Genomic DNA, 16,806 nt, shown 5'->3' on the forward strand with positions numbered 1-16,806 from the left:
GGTTTTGCAGGTTTCCCATCAGGGTTTTTGCAGGGTTTAGGGTTTTGGGCAAAATTCTAAATTTTTTAAGCCTTGGTTAGGGGTTTAGGGTTTCTGTTGCTCCTCTTTTCAGCGGCTTACCTCCTCTTCTCCGCTGCCTGTAGCAGCTTCCCTTCCCTCTGCTTCAGCCCCTACCTTTCTTCTTCCTCCATCTCCTTGCCGCTGTCCCTTCCTCCTTCTGCCTGTTGCTGCCTTCAACCCTGTCATCTCCTCATTTCATTAAAAATTCCCTGTGGGAATGAAACAAAAGATAAAACTGAGGCTTGTCGAACTAAAAGAACTGGCATCCATTAGTATTAGGCCCACTATTTGCCTGCTGCTGAGCACTTGTCATAGAAGGAATATACCATAGAGAGAAGGCCAGGACCTATATGTTTAGCAATGAAGTTTTCATCTTCAAACTTGCTACCATAGATAGAGATGCATCTGCTGCCATCTCCCTTCACAAAATCACCAGCTTGAATCATGAAGTCCTTAATAACCCTGTGAAAATGGCAACCTTTATAGCCAATAGGAATGCCCACTTTCCTGTATTCCCCTGTGCAGAACTGCCGAAAGTTTTCAGTTGTCTTGGGAACAATATCGGCAAAGAGCTCCATCTTAATACATCTGGCTGGAATGGTGCCTATCGTTACGTCAAAGAAAACGACAGGATTCTTTGGATTTGGAGGCTTTTGGTGCCATTCGACCACCCCTGCTGCCCCTGCTCCACTTGCCATTTATGTCGATGCTACACTCCTGGGAGGTTGTAGTTTAACTGTAATATGTTTTGGGAGGTTGTTTTTCAGACTTTTTAGTCAAATATTGAACAGAAAACTATTATATGTTTTGGGAGGTTGTAGTTTAACTATTATATGTTTTGGGAGGTTGTAATTTAACTGTTATATGTTTTGGAAGCTTGTTTTTTAGACATGTTTAGTCAAATATTGAACACAGAACTATTATATGTTTTGGGAGGTTGTAGTTTAACTGTAATATGTTTTGGGAGGTTGTTTTTCAGACTTTTTAGTCAAATATTGAACAGAAAACTATTATATGTTTTGGGAGGTTGTAGTTTAACTGTTATATGTTTTGGGAGGTTGTAATTTAACTGTTATATGTTTTGGAAGCTTGTTTTTTAGACATGTTTAGTCAAATATTGAACACAGAACTATTATATGTTTTGGGAGGTTGTAGTTTAAGTGTTATATGTTTTGGGAGATTGTTTTTCAGACATGTTTAGTCAAATATTAAACAGAAGTTTGGAATGGTATCATACTTATTTGTCCAGAAGAAACTTGTTACTGGCAATCGTAATTTTTATTTGTAAACTTTACACGATTTTTGAATATTTTTATTTGTAAACTCTACACAATTTTTGAATATCTTAAGTTTTAGATGCATTAAAAATAAATTTCAAACAGCATAAACTCCTCATGAATGGATTTCGAGATCCCTTGGGGGTTTTTTGATGGGGCCAGTCAAGGCCATCCTCCTCGGTGTGGAGTAAGAATTGTTCTTCACTTAAACTCCTCTCATTTCTTTTATCTCCATTATGCTCGAGGCTTTGGTTCACATATATGATATGAAGGTAGAATTTGCTTCTCATATTTTCAGGGGAATCAACACAAAGACAAATAAGTTGTCTAAGGAAGTTTTGTCCCTCCAAGGTAGAGCTTTTCTCTCATGAATTCCTGGATGGTCATTTGATTCAGGACATGTCCCTCTTTTTAGGTTTTAAATTCCTTTGTCCCTTTTGGTTTTTTAGTTTTTTGTTGTCAAAGTCATTTTACAAAGTGGTATTTAGGATATACAAGCTAGACCTCTCCTTTTTGGCTTTTTGCTATAATTGGCCATGAATGGACCGGAGATAGGCTTGTGGATGTGAATGAACTTAGTAAGCATGTCGATTAGTGATTTTGAGATTGTGTGGATGTGGATGATTGCTTCAGCTTTCCTCATCATTTGAAAAAATTGATAGATCCCAAGCAGTTCAGTAGGTATTTTTCCTCTTTAATCTGTCTTTTGTCGGGGCAGAGGTCAAATTATTTTCCAGAACAAACCAATCCAGTGGAAGTTGTTTCATATATGATAGCGAAGTTGACAAGAGAATATTAGTATGATCGTAAGCAGGAAAAGTCTAGCAATCCTATTATGCATCCTCTGGATTTCGAGATCCCTTGGGGGTTTTTTGATGGGGCCAGTCAAGGCCATCCTCCTCGGTGTGGAGTAAGAATTGTTCTTCACTTAAACTCCTCTCATTTCTTTTATCTCCATTATGCTCCAAGCTTTGGTTCACATATATGATATGAAGGCAGAATTTGCTTCTCATATTTTCAGGGGAATCAACACAAAGACAGATAAGTTGTCTAAGGAAGTTTTGTCCCTCCAAGGTAGAGCTTTTCTCTCATGAATTCCTAGATGGTCATTTGATTCAGGACATGTCCCTCTTTTTAGGTTTTAAATTCCTTTGTCCCTTTTGGTTTTTTAGTTTTTTGCTGTCAAAGTCATTTTACAAAGTGATATTTAGGATATACAAGCTAGACCTCTCCTTTTTGGCTTTTTTCTATAATTGGCCATGAATGGACCAGTATAGTAAACATATCAGCAGGATTGGTGTATGTTTACAGAAAAGCATTGTGAGCCACTTCCAGTTCCCTGTAGAGGATGTAACATGTATATTTCTCTTTCTGAAATATAAAGATTTTTTCTTTCCAAATTATATATATATAGAAATCCAAGGAGAGAAGTTTGCAAGTTTCAAATTTATTGCACGTCTCAAATTGTGCAAGAATATTAAATGAAGATTGAGAGCAATGGTTGCAATTTGATTTCTATGTACTTTAGATGACGCGTGGATAGAACCATAATGTTGTTAGCATTTCAAAGCAATAAAACAACCTAGGTTGTAAGCCAAAATGTTTCTGTCACAAGAAAAAGACACAATCCATCCAAAATCCACATCATAATGTGGTTACAACCAAAAACATATGACACCCCTATTCTTTATGACCTTGAGAATCTTGTAAGATTTCTACATTATAATATACTATAGATGTTCCTTCTAAAATGGATTTTGGCTACAATGTCGCACACATTATGAAATAAAACAACCTAGGTTGTAAGCCAAAATGTTTTTGTGACAAGAAAAAGATACAATCCATCCAAAATCCACATCATAATGTGGTTACAACCAAAAACATATGACACCCCTATTCGTTATGGCCCTGAGAATCTTGGGTGCCAAAACTCCCCGAGTTACCTTCTTGAGCCAGGTAGGTTGGCCTACCTATCAAGGGTTGATTAGGAAATGGTTGATTTCTGCCATATGATTGACTCCAATTTGCAGCTTCCAACCATGGAGGTATTGAGTACCCACACCTCACATTTGCACTACTAACCCTTGCATTAAGTGGAAGTGTGTAATGAGCATACATAGAATTGACACCAACTTTGGTAGGAATAAGGCAAGTGGGTAAACCCTCAGTGTGATAGTGAGGTACTTGAATGTTTATGAGATCTTGGAATAATGGTGTATTATCTGCAATGGAGTCCAATGAGTTTGAAAAATCCTGGTTTCATCAGCTATTCTTGTATCATTGTCAACCACATTGATCATCCCTTATTCCTTTTCAAGCATTTGTTGTGCCTTTCTTTTTTCCTTTTCCTGTCTTGCCATTTGTTTTTGTTGGTCCTTAACTTGCCTTGCTTTATCTCTTTCAATCCTATCATTTGCTCGACGTTGCGCTGCAACAATCCTTGTTGCCTTCTTCTCCTTGATTAGATCCTTCTTTTTCTGTTTTAATTCTTGCATTTCAAATTTCCTTTTTTCAGACTCAACTAACAAGTTTATATAGTCCTTTGAGGTGAGTAACTGTGAGCTTCGGCCCAGATGAAGACTACCCGGTGCACCTTGCTTTTTTTCATTGATACTCTCTCTACTAGTAGCTTTAGGAACCGGCCAAGCATCTTCTCCACCCCTCCCACCTGCATGTCATTACTTGGTACTTCCCTTTCAGTATTTGATGGAACTGATTGAACTATATCATTATCTTCATTTGATGCCTCATTATGTGCTTCATCTTCTTCCATTGATCTATTGTCCACAAAAAAATGAACAATTTCACTGTTCAATTCTGTTGGTTGTGAGGGCATGTTCATGCTTTCTTCATTGGTTGCTGAGACACTATGTGCATTCATATTAATCATTGCTTCTACTAGCCATGAAGGTGGGGTTACTTGGCTTGGCAATGTCAATTGGTCATTGTCAACTGCATGTTCAACAATGTCATTAACAATATCAGCAACAGGAGTTTCATGTTCTTGAGTTGGTGGAACAATATCCATGTTAGTGCGAATTTGTTCATGGTTATATTGTGTTTCACACACAGTTTCATCATCTTCAGCATATAAGTGTCCTTAAGATAGGGAAATCATATTACCAGCTGCAACAACATCATCTTGGTCATCTACTTCTTGCACTTCAACACCTGTTTGGGCATTCCCTTCTTCCTGACCATCCACATGAAACGCTTGGCTACAACCAGTATCATGCATAAGAGCATCATAGTTCAGTGGCCAGATTCCTGTCCTCCTAAAGCCAGCCTTGATATTTGATGGTGTCAAAGCCCTTTTAAAAGCTTTACTTGCAAGCTCTGCTAGCTCGAACCTTTTCACCTCAACCCCTGGATTCTTTGCCATCCATGCAGCGCGCTCCGACCTGAAATAATTCTTGAAAGGTCCAAACACACTAACATCAATGGGTTGCAGTCTGTGAGTGGTATGAGCGGGTAATGTCAACAGGTTGATGCCTAAATTGTTTGCTTCCTCAATTGTTTGTACAGCCATGTGGCACCCATGGCCATCTAATATCAATAGGTGTCTGTTATTAGGCGAGACACTACCTGGTACCGATGCAGCAAAGTGAAAAAGCCAACTTAGAAACAGTTCTTTAGTCATCCATGCATGGGGATGTGCAGCCATGCATGCACTTGGTTCACAGTTCTGTATATAGTTTTTCAGTTGATTTTTACCTTTGAATAGATAAAATCCTGGGATTGAAGTACCAATTGCATTGACACAACATAAAATAGTTATCCACTCCCTACTCTTAGGCAAAATCTTTGGCACATTTCGGCTCCCTCTCTTGGCAATTACCCGCATGCCACAATTCCTCCCTGCCTATAAACCTGTTTCATCACAGTTCCATATATGGTCTGCTCCATAAGAATGTTTATCGTAAGCACTAGAAAGTGTGTCATAGAACTTTTGCACAACTGCAGGGCGCAAATTTAATGCTCTGTCTCTGTCAAGGCCCTCAGCAGTACGCAATACAAGTTCTGGATGCCTTTTTTTAAACCCAAACCACCATGATTTACCAGGAAACCCATCTTTGAATGGGTTTGGCCTCCCTTGACAAATTTGAGCAACTATGGATTTGAGTTGTATCAACTCTAGCCCATGTCCCAATTGGGCCATCTCTTTACACCACTCAACCACCTCGGCCTCCTCCTCCTCAATCATAAATGTAAGAGACCCTCTACGTTTTGTATGAGTCAGTCCATTTATCCAATAATGTATTGATGAGGGAGGAATACCATGTTTTTTTTTGCAGATGCCCGAACTGAGTATCCATTAAACTCTATGTCATCAATTGCAACTAACATTTGTTCTTTTGTCCATCCTCTTATATCACTGACATTTTTAGTTGAACTTGCCCCTTGGACTGTTGTTGTCGGTGGTTCTGTAGTTGATGGTGTGTTAACATCAGTTGTCGTCACATGGTCATCCTCAACAATGTTCCCTGGGGCACTGTTGACATTGACATCAGTTGTCCTGTCCTCATCAGACGATGTGCATCACAGCTGCGCACCTCTTGTCACTGTCCTGCCACTTCTCCTTGTACGAGTAGCATAAATTCCTTTTGCCATAGATGCAACAACCTGTAATTATTGCATGCATTTAGACATTAGAATATTTGTAAATTATGCTTTCATACAAGGCAAAAATACTTCTGCTTTATTATAGGAAATTATCAACATGTATGTTAGTATCCTTGGAAAATCAAATATACAGAATCATTTTGTTGTATGTCTTCAAAATTATCAGTGATTGTTGTTTTGATAACTTGTCTTTACACTTAAAATACCATGACTGTATTGATTGGTTTTGTTATGCATTTCCCAACAGAGCTCTTGTTCGGTTTGACTACTTAAAATATTGTTTTGTTGTTTGTTGTTTTTTGTTGTTTTGTTGTTTTGTTGTTTTCTGTAAGTGATTGGCTGACATTGGAATATGTATTATTACAGAAGTCGAAGATTACAAATAGAGTTCTTGCCTCAACATCCCTTTCTCCAAACCTGTCCTTTGACCACATCCCTACGTTTCCACTACAGTGATGTAACTGGATGGAAATGGAAGAAAACTTAGATTTTTAGTAACAGCATTTAAGTACTCATAACTATATAAGAGGACTTGTAGTCCATCTAGAAAACATTCCTAATCCTTTGAAGAAAGTGAGAAACTATATTCACAATCCATTTCTATCAAATAAGAGAGCATAAACACACAACTTCTCATATCAATTGTTGTAGCTCAAAATGACCCAACCAAAATTTTTCTTTCCCTATAGGTCATTTGGAGGATAGGCAACCAAAAGCCAAATTATCTTGAGTTTCTAGCTTAGTCGATTTTGATTATTACATTCTGAGTCTCTCCATTGACCTTTGTTCACCTATTTACACAGTGTTTTAGCTAAGGCATAAGCAAGAGAAATGTGCACATATATTTTGTTTCACTCTATCTCGTATCATTTGCTAGTGATATTGCACATGCTAGCATCATTAGAACCATGGCTATGGCCAAGGAAGAAGTTCCTTCACATTCAGTGGCTCTATTGATCACAACTTGTGATGTTTTGGTTATCGGTAGTTATGTGCATAAAAAGCCTTGAATCCATGCTTTCATCATGTAGAGAAAGAAATGCTTGATAATGGGGTAACTGAAATAAAGGAAAAGTTGGATCATGTTTCCAAGAAATCTTCTCAATTATAATATTTCATAGATGTGACTTCCAAAAAATCGAATTGCATTATTTCGTAGTCTCTCATTGCAAATTACAACTTTCTTTTGCCTCAGAAGATGGGTAGAAAGCTAGGAAAAAGCGGGACAAAAAGGCAAGGAAAAGAGGAAGGCCTGTGACCAAAAAGTGAAAATATCCAAAGCTAGACAAACTTGATCCATGTAGCACAAAAACAAAACGATAGTCATCACCCATAATTTGCATGACACACATAACATTGGTTTCCAGGTGATAGATCAAGATTAAAGTAAAATCTTGTCCTATAATAATGTTTTTGACATCCTTGGATTAAGCAAATAACGCCTTCAATTATAGAAATCACAAAAAAATTTCCATATCTAATAAAATGAATATATAGAATGTGTTCAATAAATATACATTGGATGGGTTGGGGAACTTTTAAGATAACCTACAACAGTAACTATTTTCAATAGCTTTATGATCTGGTGGTGGAGTTAATAAAATGTGGTCATGCATATGTTGATCATCAAACCAAGAGAAGTAAAGGAGTATAGAGAGGAAAAGGTAAATTCTCCATGGAGAAATTGACCTATTGCAAAGTCTTTAATGTTTTTTTATGAAATCTAAGTACTCTATTTTCCTTACTGTATGTTTTCATCTAAATGGACAACAGTATTTTTCTTACTGTATGTTTTCATCTTATAACTCGGTTCCCCTTAACAGTCTTTTTGTTACTGTCTATTTTTGTCATATCCTTGTGGTTATATCTCAGTGCTTCTTAACAATATTTTCCTTACACTCTGTTTTCGTCTGATCCTCCTGGTTATATGTTGGCTCTTCTTAAGTAGTAGTCATTTGATTATGCTCTTCAATAAAATCTTGTCGGGCACATCAATACATCTATAAGTCTAAACATAGAAATAGAAATAGGTGAATTGTGAAATAGAACTGTAGGCTATGTGTTTATTTTCATGAAAGTGAAACTATATCTGTAAGAAGGTGAATTGAGAAATAGAATTGTAGGTTGTGTGTTGATTGTCATGAAAGTGAAACTGAATCTGTAAGAACTGAAACTGTAAGAACTCTGATAAATGAAAACAGAACTGTAAGAAGAATGTGTTGTAATTGATATAACTAACCTGGATATACTGGCAACTGTTTTGTGATGTTCTGTCTTCAAGTTTGCTAAATATTCTGAGAGCATAAGATGCAATGTCAACAGTGGTTGAACTTCTTTTATAGTTTTTGGCACTTGAATTTAATTGGTGGACATGGATGGACATGGATTGCAATGGCTTCATTTTGAATGTGTGGTCTGGATTTAATTTGATGTGATCTAATGGTTGGGAATTTGTTATTTGTTGATCCATGTGCTTTGATTTGTTTTAATGAGAAATAGAGTGAGTTGGGTGTCATTTATTGAACAAAGTGGGTTTAAATGTTATTCATTTGGGAGTCATTTATTGAACATAGGGGGTTTAGTTGTTGAATAACACAGTAGTTATGGCTAACATACATTCCCTTTTATTATGTGCAGGTACGGATATTTATTTGGGATACAAAGCTTCAGTTCTGATGAGTGGGGTTGAAGTGACTGCTACTTTGTACTTTTGGAATAGACCATTTTGGAAGCATTTATGGTTTTATCTGTTTTCTATTTGGGTCAATATGGTTTGCACTCTTAAGTATTAAGATACTATTTATGAACAGTTGTGGGCCCACTAAATGTATGGGGAAATTTTGGACATAAATTGATACTTATTTATACTTAATGTTATTTATCTTTGTTTAAATATTGGTTGCAAAAGTCTCAATTTCTGGTGGTTTGGTGGGACGAGTACTATATCAATTACTGGTCCCTGCACAACATTGGGAATCTCTCCCCTAAATCTCTCAGGAACTGAACCGCTTGTCGGGAAGTATGAGTGGACCTTGTACGACCAAAGGATGGCCTTGTTTTAATGACTTTTGAGAGCTCAGACTGGAAAAGCCCACATTCGTTTAGTAATAAATATGGCATGGGGCACGTACTCTCCGCTTCTGGGTAGCCTGTGGTCCGGCCATTACCACCAGTAGTAGATGTAGATAGCAGGGATAGTTTAAACAAAACAATCTGTGGAAATGGTGGGGACGGTGTTGCAACGACGGTTGCAGCCGGGTGATGAAGAGGAGAGATAAGGGATGAAGCAAAGCCCAATCACATACGTGTTTTATAAATTGTGTTCCAAGTGTCAAACAGAGAAAAAAAGTGTAGACGATTAACTAATTCAAAAGAAGGCCTATCGACCTAAAAATAAGATTGAGTTAAAAAGAACACAAACATCTATTTTGGTAATCTCAAATTTACGGCATTTAAGGAAAAAATAAAAAAAAAATTAAAGTTTACAAGGTTAAACAAAGTTTATGGGGACCGATTGTTTCCATATGATTTTTGTATTCAATTTTTTTTTTAATGTAATGTTTGTTTTTAATTTTTTAATAGTTTTTTCACAGAATAAATTATCTTAAGAGTTAGTTTTCATCATATTTATATAACTATTTATATTGTTTTTTAAGGATTTATATTCTAAATTGAAATGTTTTATATTTCTATTTTCCAAAAGTGCAAAAAATACGCACTTTCTCTCCCCAAACTTTTTGTGGTCTTTTCCAATGCCTTGTTTCACAATGGAGTTTATGAGAGAGAGAGTTAATTCGAGTTAGTTCTTAACTGAGCAATAAGAATTTTGGCTCTCTGTGAGATATTGGCCCCAATGTATATTTTTTTATGATGATTACAAGTGAGATTAAACTCTTCAATATAATACTTTTTCTTTCTCCCTAGCTCTTTATTCCAAATAGACGTGTGGAACATATCCATAACAAAGCCTTTATCTCTTTACTGTTTATGGGAGTAGTCTTTAAGTGTGACTTTTTGGAGTTTTTGGCAGCTTTTTGGCTGGAATCCGACGAAAAAAATTGTGGCCAAACCTTGATTTGTGTTGTTTAAACGACTGGAATCCGAAGAAAAAAATTGTGGCCGAACCTTGATTTTTGTTGTTTAAACGGGTTTTTGGACTGCATATATGGATTCAACGCCCTCAAAAACCCTTGGGGCACTTCGATTATGAAGAATTCACCTGTCAAACTTGTGATTTCAATGAATCTCTGCCAGATACTAGACAAATTAGTTCAAAAAATAAATAAGAAAACTTTCCAAAAAGTTGCACATAAAGATTACACATTATTTATGGGGCACATGTTTGAGTAAATACCCCATTTACTAAATTTTTTGTTATTTTTCCGCATCCAAGTCCTTTTTTTTTGCACAATATGTCATTGAAGATAACCTTAGGCCATCTGCCCTCTTCTATTTGCTCAATTTTTTTAAATATCTTATGAGTCGTGCCTTAACAATTGCTTCAATAGGATTAGCACCTATTTCACTTAGCATGATATCATAGGGAACAAAAAAATTAATATTGAACTGGTTTATAATCAAGCATTTCTTAATTTTCTTAATTTTCTTCCACTATAAGTCAGATGTACTATTGACCCACAGTTCACAACCATAGAGAACCACTAGAATCACTAAAATCCCAAAAAGAGTTTGAGTGATCTTCCAATCCCATAGTTGTTCCTCTCTGCACCTATTTTGAAAAGCATAAAATGTTTTTCAACCTCCCAAAATTATTTTCTTTTTGTAGCCTTCCCAACTTAGATTTTTGTTCATGTCAATTCTGAGGTATTCGTAATCTATAACTTCTTCAAGAGTATTGCCTTCAAAATATAGCTTATGATGGCTATGTTTTCTTTTGTTAGAGAAAACCACCAATTTTGTCTTGCTAATATTGACTTGTAGATCCTCATCCTTCTACAAAAATGCTTAAGGGAAAGTCAATGCTCTTGCAAGCCAAGAGTAGATTTAGCAATCAAAATAAGGTCATCTACATATAAAATAAGGCTTATAACAAACTCTCCCAAATGGACACCATCACCACATAGTGAGTTTATCCACTCTTCAAGTTTGCCAATATATAAACAAAAAAGGGTAGGGTACAATGGGCACCCTTGCTTGACCTCGATATCACTCCTAAAACTTTCATAGATGCTAACTAAAGTTTTGATTTTGAATTTCACCTCCCCATACAGCTTATGAACAACTTCTATAAGATTCCTAGGAACCCTAAATTCCCCCATTATGTGTCAAATCTTATCCCTAGGGATCGTGTCAAAAGATTTCTTGAAATCAATAAACCAACAAAATACTTCCTCCTTTTATTCTCAAACTTTTCGATGATGTTCCCTAAAGTTACACGGTGATCAACTATGGAATGGTTAGGTCTAAAATATGTTTTCCCTTAGTACATTTGTCTCTTTCTTTTGCCTAATTGCTAATTTTATTTTCCAACATGCTTCCAAATAGATTTGCAAACAAGGGCTTTATCATCATGGTCCAATAATTTGATGGATTGTTGACGTCACCACTCTTGAAAAGAGGTTTTTCTAGACTAGTTATCTAATCTCTGAGGAACCCCTGCTGCATGATGTTGTTGATTTTTTTTGTAGTGTGAGGTACAAGAATTTTCAAACCCCACTTTAGATACTCTGCTTGATGTCACCCCACTTTAGTTCAAATCAACCTTTTTCTTTTCCAACACCCAACTTCTTAATACCCATCTCGACCTCTTGCACGATAAAAAAAATATTAGTAGTGTTGACCAAGGGGGGAGGCTCAACCTTGGGATCCTACTCATAAATCTACCTTTCATAATCACAACACTGAGAAGCTGTAACATTGTTTTCATTTTGCTTCTATCTCTATTGGAACTCCTTCCAAAATAACTTGGAGTTATTTTTCCCAAGGAAGATTAGTTCTTCCCTCCTTGAGACCATGAAATCATCTTTTTTCTTTCTTAAAATGTGTTTGTAAGCTTTGAGACTTATGTTATCCTTGTTTGACTCTTTCAACATTCTCCTTGCCCTTTTTCATCCCTCATTTAACCAAGCATTAACTGAAAAAACAATTTATTTTAGACTTCCTAATTTTTTTTCTCTTTTGCACTCTGCAAAGTGCACTTTGAAGTAAATGTGTTATCTCGTGGCTATGAAGGCCATGGAATGGATTTTTCTCCTTCTCAAAAAGCCTCTTTAGCATTATTTTGAAGGTATTATAGTTTTTTGGAGTCAAAAGAATTCTTCCCTTTGAGATAGTTTGTTGAATACGCTAAGTTTTCATTCCAAGTTGTTTCTTTCCAATCCAAGATAAGTTTAAGTAAAAAAAATTGTGATTAGATTTTAAAGCCCAAAGTTATTCTCGGATCAAAAGTTCCTCCATTTTCTCACATAAACCATGTGAACAAATTACATAATCTGCTACACTTGCTCCATTGTATGTAGTACATGTGAAATTACCAGGCTTCTCCCATCTACCAAACCACGGATAACGAGTAAATTAAGTGCCCCCACATAGAGTAAGCAATTGCTCCCCAAAGATATTTCAACCTTTGTTGTCTTATGAAATTCTTGCCCATTAATGATTACTCTCTTTTATAAGCCAAATCATGGATCACAATCTTCTTTACAACAAAAAATGCTAGCTTGTTCACTTGCAGTCCTAGCATTGAGGACTTCACCAAGCTGAGAATACATTGCAATATCCATTTTTAAGGCTGTAAAGGGGCCTTTGTGGTCAAGCCCTCTACTTTTGTAAGTTTTTGAAACTTGCAGAGCAAAATAGCATGTTGCAATTCTAATGCGATTTCCATTATTTTAAACCAAACGAATTGCTCATTTGAGCCTTGATTTTAGAGATTTGATCCCTCTCAGTGCTTGCTAGATTCATAATTAAGATGGGATAGGTTGGTTTATAATTAGCATAGCCATTTAAATTAAGTGGATGGTAAATGCCAATAAGCATCAATCTATAATAAGAATCAAAACACCTTCATCATAGATCTCAAGTTGCTAAAAAAACCAAAAAAACATAAGAATTAATTAAATTATAACTTTATTTAAAATAATAATAATTATTATTATTAATGATAAAAAAATTGATGGAAGTTAAACGGATATATACTTTTTTAAATAGCATGCAATAAGATTCTTAATTATGAAGATTCATCCTACTTTATCATCGAGATTCTTAACTTGCAAATAGACTTTGTTATAATACTATGGGCCAATACCATGGCTCATCAATACCACATGTCCAAAAAACCATAACTCATTTCATATGACACTTGTTCATATGACATTTTTTAATTAATGAATTTAATAAAAATACAAAAAAAAACATAACTACTTTAGAAATAAATCTCAACATTTTATTTGTGTATACTACCAAAAATATTCTAAAATATTTTATAAATATTAAATCCCTACTCTCTACCTAATAATTATTAATAAATGATTTAAAATTATGAAAATCTTATTTCAAAATAAACATACTTATCAACATAATTACACCATTCACTAAATATTTACTCTTAATAATAATAATAAACACATATAATCAACTTATTTCCATTATTAATTATATTAATATCTACAAAACATTAAATCATGATGTTTTAGACACTAAGGTCCACCATCTTTGTAGAAACCTAAATAAACATGGAATCCTGGACGTAAAAAACTAACCCTTACTCTTTATGATAGCGTAACCTCTCTATATTAAAATTAAATAAATTTTATAAAATAATCTTTTATTATTTATTATGATTTAGAATACTTTTATAAAATAATCTTTTATTATTTATTATGATTTAGAATAGACAAAAATAATGAATGAATAAGTTAGAACTATAAACGGTCAAATTGGAATCCTTCATGCAGCCAAAGTTCCAACTTGTGCATTCTAATTTTTGGCAGATTTGAGGTAGCAATCATTATAAATAGCCAAACTTCTTCATAATGTAATTTTTCAATGAACAAACTTAATCTTTTTTTCCATGATAAATTTGAACAAATATGAGATTCGCAATTTGATATTTTTGTGAAAACATGAAAGATAAATATGAGATTCTTTAATAATTTGTGCTTCATTTACATTTTGACAGAATTTGACTTCTTTTTAGTTCGGTTAAGGATTTTAAATAAATTTGGAGTTGAAGATTAAACTTAGGCTAGTATGTAGGTTAAATTCAATTTAGTTGGATTAAGTTTAGCCATTTTTAAGATATACATGGTGTTGTGATGAGATATAAATTAGGAAAAAATATAATTTTTGGGGATTTGTTTTCACTTATAAAATATTGATAAAGTTTAGTGACCAGAAAGTGTTATTAAAGCCTTTACAATGATTTGATTTTCAAAGTAATTGATATAATGTATTTTTTTTAATTATAATGATTTGTATTGTTATTAAAAAGAGATTATATATTAGACATCATTCATATCTACATGGTTTTGAAAGCCAATATTAAAAAGCACTGAGAACCATAGAGCAATTCATAGAACCAGGCTCCATATTACAAACCGAATCTAAATACCAAGCTTCCAGAAGATGAGAGAGACGAAGACATATGAGTGAAAACCAACCTCAAGGTAGCACATAAATCTAAATGGCCAATGGTTTGTAGTTACAATAACATTGTAGCCAACAACAAAAGAGTCATCCTAGAAAGGAAACAATAACTAGAGTCACAATTTTCCACAAGTACGAGACAATGATAACTACTTGCAAAATGAACCATCCAGCAAAGGTTGACTTGGTAAATTGCACCAACCACAAACATCTTGATACTTGTAGAAAAAAGTCAACCATTGATACCAATTGACGCCATAAAAAACATCTTTTTGTGATTGAAGGGAACAACTTCCAACATTGGAACGAAATCAAGAGCTGATAGGCGAGAGCGACAGTGTAGAACTTTGAGGCACTAAAACAAAATAGAGAGAGGCATTGCAAAATCTCGCACAAAGAAGAATGAGAGGAAAAACAGGGAACCACTAATACATATTCATATCATGAGCCATCCCCATTGTTGAGGGCCAAAAAAAAATCAACAACATTAAAGCATGTTCAACCATATAAACCAAAACTGTAACACAAGTTTATAATCTTGGTCAGAAGAGATAACAATAAGGTCAAGATCATTGTTAAATGGAGGGTCATCAGGATATTTAGGAGGATCATAGAGATCTCCAGAGTCTGAGTCCGACACCAAATAATTCTCCACAGAATTCAGGGGAGCATCAATGTCATTAAGACTAAACTTGTGATTCTATAAAATGCACTTAATATCCTCCAACCCAGAAAAGACATTATAATTGTCAACTTGTTTATCCTTGAGAACTAAGCGTAATAGAGTGTCCATCTGTTGATGCAAAGAGAGAGAATACAAAAAATGCAATCACATCTTCCTAAATATGCCCGGGTTCAAAACCTCGTTTCTAACCATCAACCACCACTTTTGAATCCGAATGGTATGGATGTTCTCCAGACTCTTGAGACTCCAATAACATAATTTCTTTATGCACCTCAAGGGGAACAACATCAAAGAAAGTTGCACCATTTCAAAATAAAAAGGTCAACCAGATTTTATAATGGCATTCCCACCACCACCTCTTCAACTCGTCATTCATTGTCGAGGAGGTGTGATATAGGATGTGATAGAACCATGTAGACAACCTATTAGAGTACCCTGCCCGAAGAAACAAGCAAGCAAACGAGTCACCACTCCTTCAAGACCATACTGAAAAACAACCAGGTCGTCCCCCAAATTCCACAGAAGAGGCCCAAATTCAAGAAGGGTTTGAAATTCACCATAGTTAATTGACATAATAGACCAATAAACCCACCGCTAGACCAAGAATTGAGCACTAAGAGTACCCTCATAAGCCATAATAATAGGCACAACCCCAAATACAATTGACAACATAAAAAAGATGTAGGCGAACTGAAGGGAACAAATTTGGGCCACAATTTTCTTGGGACTTACTTAGTTCATTAGCCCAAAGAGTCTTACAATGACCAACCATATAAAATGACACAAAACCCAAAATAAAAGCCAAACCTTTATAGATAAATCTATAAAACTCTTCACTTTAAAACAAGATTGAGAAATGGAATGGATACCAACATCCACAAACCCGAATAGAGAAGGGATAAAAAATACATGTAAACTCACTATCCATAGGAGGCAAATTAGAGTATATAGCCACCAATTCGAAGACAGGCACAAGCTGGGTAGAATGAAAATAGAGGATGAAAATCATTGACACCTCGCTAGAACCAACATAAAAGATGACCCAAATAGGGAGCCTTCCACAAAGAGAAAGTATAAACCCTCAACATCCAGACAGAGCATTACAATGGTCAAATAACAAGACCAAATATAGGAGGTTGAGGAGTGAGCCTCACCTTCACTCCTCTGCTTAACGTACCACCTCCAACCTATAACACCCAACATAAATTTATAATTAATGGACAATGGGTGTAAAACTGAAGTCCCATTACCTTTCGTGTGTTGCGCCATTGTTTGAGACATCTGTAGACCTAGCACTACATCAAAGAAAACATCATTCCCTCTGTCGATCACACCCCCCTTGGGGACAATTGATACAATGTATTGATTCAATAATGAAGTTGTCATAATTATTAGATTAAGTTGGTGATTACATGCTCCATGACATAAATTGTATCCTACCATGCAATAGGTTGTGGATGCTTTTCAATTCCATGTTAAATAAGCATCTATATATTTATTTTATAAGTTTTGTTCCATATGGATAAGGGGTTTGTAATTGATAAAGATTCCATT

General features: G+C 35.2%; 1 pseudogene; it reads right to left on the reverse strand.

Annotated features, from left to right (window-relative positions):
• Nucleotides 1-318: 318 nt before the first annotated feature.
• Nucleotides 319-772, reverse strand: LOC149183704 (peptidyl-prolyl cis-trans isomerase CYP22 pseudogene; annotated as a pseudogene).
• Nucleotides 773-16,806: the final 16,034 nt, after the last annotated feature.

The sequence above is a fragment of the Pinus tabuliformis genome, chromosome 3_2 (assembly GCF_031772625.1).
Source record: "Pinus tabuliformis cultivar Carrire ecotype Pingquan chromosome 3_2, CPIR1, whole genome shotgun sequence".
Classification (NCBI taxonomy): domain Eukaryota; kingdom Viridiplantae; phylum Streptophyta; class Pinopsida; order Pinales; family Pinaceae; genus Pinus; species Pinus tabuliformis.